The sequence below is a fragment of the Triticum aestivum genome, chromosome 5D, assembly GCF_018294505.1.
Source record: "Triticum aestivum cultivar Chinese Spring chromosome 5D, IWGSC CS RefSeq v2.1, whole genome shotgun sequence".
In the NCBI taxonomy this organism is placed as follows: Eukaryota; Viridiplantae; Streptophyta; class Magnoliopsida; order Poales; family Poaceae; genus Triticum; species Triticum aestivum.
Genome location: NC_057808.1, coordinates 13,330,679 through 13,335,075, shown reverse-complemented (window position 1 = coordinate 13,335,075; position 4,397 = coordinate 13,330,679).

Here is a 4,397-nt window from a genome sequence, read left to right as displayed (position 1 = left end):
TATCCAGTCCCCAGACCGCGAAAGGCCAAGTAACGGGGATAGTTTGTAAGGCAGTTGGGGGCATGTGGCTTTGGTTGGCGAAGAGTTGGCATCCGACGAAGCGTTGGACGAGGTCATGCGCGTCTGCTCGAGCTGTCGGCCAATAAAACCCAGTGCGGAAGGCCTTTCTAACAAGGGCCCGAGCTGCGGCATGGTGTCCGCCGAGACCAGCATGAATTTTCGCTAAAAGCCGCCGCCCCTCTTCCTCGGAGATACATCTTTGAAGTACTCCGGTAGTACTTTTCTTGTAGAGCTCTCTGTCATGAACCTTGTAGGCGTTCGAACGCCGGACAATGCGGCGAGCCTCATTCTGGTCTTCGGGAAGCTCCTTCCTATTAGTGTAGGCCAAGAAGGGTTCGGTCCATGGGGCAATGACTGCCATAATGAGATGGGCCGACGGTGTTATTTCGGTGGCTGAGCCCCCGGTACTGTCGGTATGTTCGGGATTTGAGGTTGTGTTCAAATCTGGACTGTTGTTGCCGCCCTCCCCTTGCCACACCACGGATGGCTTTAAAAGCCTTTCTAGGAAAATGTTGGGTGGGACAGGGTCGCGCTTGGCGCCAATGCGAGCAAGGACGTCCGCTGCTTGATTGCTTTCCCGGGCGACATGATGAAATTTGAGCCCTTCGAACCGAGTCGATATTTTTAAGACGACATTACGATAAGCTGCCATCTTTGGATCCTTGGCATCAAAGTCTCCGTTTATTTGAGATATTGCGAGGTTTGAATCCCCGCGCACCTCTAGGCGTTGTATGCCCATGGTTACGGCCATCCGAAGACCATGCAATAGGGCCTCGTATTCGGCTGCGTTGTTGGAGTCTGTGTATAGTATTTGGAGTACATACTGGACGACATCTCCAGTGGGGGATGTTAACACGACTCCCGCTCCTAGCCCCGCCAGCATTTTGGAGCCGTCAAAATACATAACCCAATTGGAATATGCGCCGTACTCTTTAGGGAGTTCGACCTCTGTCCATTCGGCGACGAAGTCAGCCAGTACTTGGGATTTGATGGCTCGACGTGGCTTGGATGTTATGTCAAATGGAAGTAGCTCTATGCCCCATTTGGCTATTCGTCCCGTGGCATCGCGGTTGTTTATTATGTCATTGAGCGGGACTTCAGAAGCCACCATGATTGAAAACTCCTGGAAGTAGTGTCGTAGCTTTCGGGATGCCATGAAGACCGCGTATGCTATCTTTTGATAATGGGGGTACCGGGATGTGCATGGTGTGAGGGCAGTAGATACGTAGTATACTGGTTTCTGAAGTGGGAATTTGTGTCCGTCCTGTTCTCATTCAACGACGAGCACGGCGCTCACCACCTAATGTGTTGCCGATATGTATAGCAACATGGGTTCGCCAGCGTTTGGTGCGGCTAGGATTGGGTTGCTTGCTAGGAGGGCCTTTATTTCCTCCAGTTCGGCAGTCGCCGCGTCTGTCCATTCGAAGTTATCGGTGCGCCGTAAGAGGCGATAGAGTGGCAGTGCCTTTTCTCCTAATCTGGAGATAAAGCGGCTTAATGCTGCCACGCAGCCGGCTAGTTTTTGGACTTTTTTGAGGTCTGTTGGCATGGCCAACTGTGACAAGGCTCGGATTTTTGCTGGTTTTGCTTCTATCCCTCTATTGGAGACGATGAAGCTCAGCAGTTTTCCCACGGGGACGACAAAGACACACTTTTTCGGGTTGAGTTTAATGTCATACACACAGAGGTTATCAAATGTAAGACGTAAGTCGTCTATTAGTGTTTTGACGTGCCTAGTTTTGATGACGACGTCATCGACGCAAGCTTTTACTGTCTTGCCGATCTACTTCTCCAGGCAGGTTTGAATCATGCGTTGGTATGTGGCGTCGGCGTTCTTGAGCCCGAAGGGCATGGTGTTGAAGCAGAATGGCCCGTATGGGGTAATAAATGTTGTTGCAGCTTGATCGGACTCCTTCATTTTGATTTGATGGTATCCGGAGTATGCATCGAGGAAACATAGTGAATCGTGTCCTGCGGTGGTGTCAATGACTTGATCAATGCGGGGGAGGGGGAAGGGATCCTTAGGGCAAGCCTTGTTGAGGTCTTTGAAATCAACACACAGGCGCCATGATTTGTCCTTCTTTGGTACCATCACCAAGTTTGCCAGCTAGTCCGGATGTTTGATTTCTCTAAGGAATCCGGCTTTGATAAGTTTGGCCAGCTCCTCCCCCATGGCTTGTCGCTTGGGTTCAGAAAAGCGCCGCAGTGTTTGCTTGACCGGTTTAAATCCCTTTAATATATTTAGGCTATGTTCGGCCTGCTTTCGTGGGATCCTTGGCATATCCGAAGGGTGCCAGGCAAATATGTCCCAGTTTTCGTGCAGGAATTCTCGTAGTGCAGTGTCAACTATTGGGTTCAGTTGCGCTCCGATAGGTGCTGTCTTCTTAGGGTCCGTTGGGTGGACCTGGAATTTGACTATTTCTTCTGCTGGTTTGAAGGAGGTGGATTTTGGGCGTTTGTCGAGTATCACATCGTCCGTGTCCACCGTGGAGCGTAGTGCGGTTAACTCTTCGGCCGCGAGGGCTTCGGATAGTGCCTCAAGGGCCAAGGATGCGGTTTTGTTTTCAGCGCGGAGTGCTATGTCTGGATCACTGACGAGAGTGATTATACCGTTTGGTCCGGGCATTTTGAGCTTCATATACCCATAATGAGGTATAGCTTGGAAGCGTGTAAAAGCATCCCGCCCCAACATGGCGTGGTATCCGCTGCTGAAAGGGGCCACTTGGAAAGTGATTTCTTCGGACCGATAATTCTCCGGCGTGCCGAATACCACGTCAAGTGTGATTTTGCCCGTGCACCGTGCCTCCCGGCTGGGAATGATTCCGTGGAAGGTTGTGCTACTTTGCTTGATGCGGCTCCTGTCTATTTCCATTTTGTGGAGTGTGTCCTCATAAATGAGATTTAGTCCGCTGCCGCCGTCCATGAGGACCTTAGTAAGTCAAAACCCGTCCACGATAGGACTGAGGACTAATGTGGCTGGCACTCGGACTGTCCTGTACCTCGGTTCATCACCGACATTAAATGTTATAGCCGTGTCGTTCCAAGGGTAAATTGCTGCGATTTGGCAGACTTCGGCGAGGTCGCGAAGTGCCCTTTTGCGCTTGTTGTTAGAAGCGAATGTCTCGAAGACCGTCAATACTCTTGTGTCATCGTTTTCTGGAGGGTGCTGTTCTGGGGTGTCCTTGATAAGGATGTCCTCGCCGCTCTTGGCTACCTGCCGGAGTATCCAACATGCTCTAAGGATGTGGGTTGCCACGGTATCTGGTCCCGTGTGTATTTTGCATGGGCCATTGAGCCATCCCTCCAGAACGGTGCCGTGCCGCGTAATGGGCTTATGTTTCTTGACTGTTGGACTGGGCGTGCCACGGGGGTGTGCCCTCTTCGCCTGTAGGAGGAGTTGAGTTGGGACCGACGGTTCCCAGCAAGCTGCCTGAGTTTTCCAGGCGCTTTCCATCGCGCTGTACTTTTGTACGATAGTTGCTAAGTCAGCAAATTTAGTATGCGGCGGCGATTGATGGTGTTAAGGATACCATCGTCCGCGCAGTTGTTGCAGAATGCTGATATCGCGTCCTCGTCGCGGCAATCTTTTACCTTATCTTTGACAAGGAGGAATCTGGCCCAGAAGTGGTGGACCGTTTCCTGAGACTGATGTTTGATGCTCATGAGAGTGTCTATGTCTGGGTGGGTAGGTGGAAATAAATCCGAACCCTGACCCGACCGATTACCTGGAGTCTGAAGACCTTCCGGACTCAACAGTCCGGGTTCCGGAGTATCTTCTGATTGTTTAGGACTACCGTCCGATTCTATGTTCGGAGGGCTGGTCGCATCCTTTCGCTGGTGGGTATCCGGTTCTTCCAGATCGGCGATCCGGACATAGTCTGTCTTCGATATAGAAGAAGACTCGCCGTCTTGCTCCTCGACTACCGCTATCTGGTGGGTGACCGGTGGAGCTTTAATCTCTCCTTGATCGGTTTTAGGCCCGATCCAATCGTAATCTGTAGCGATTCCCAAAGCGGCGACGCGATCTAGGAGCTCATTCAAGGACGAAAACTCTGCCGGATCTGTCTGCCTGGAGTGTTCGGAGTTGATGTGAAGGGGGTTTTCGATGGCCCGAGAGGTCATCGTCGGCTCAATGGCCGAACGGGCGATCATGGTAAAGCCGCCCAGCCGGAGGGTTTGGCCTGGGGCCAGGACTCCCCCGGAGTTGATGTTGTCTTTAAGGACAAGGAGAGCCATCGAACCTTTTGTCGACGTCACAGTGAAATCTCAATGAAAGCACCAATGTCGGTGTCAAAACCGGCGGATCTCGGGTAGGGGGTCCCGAACTGTGCGTCTAA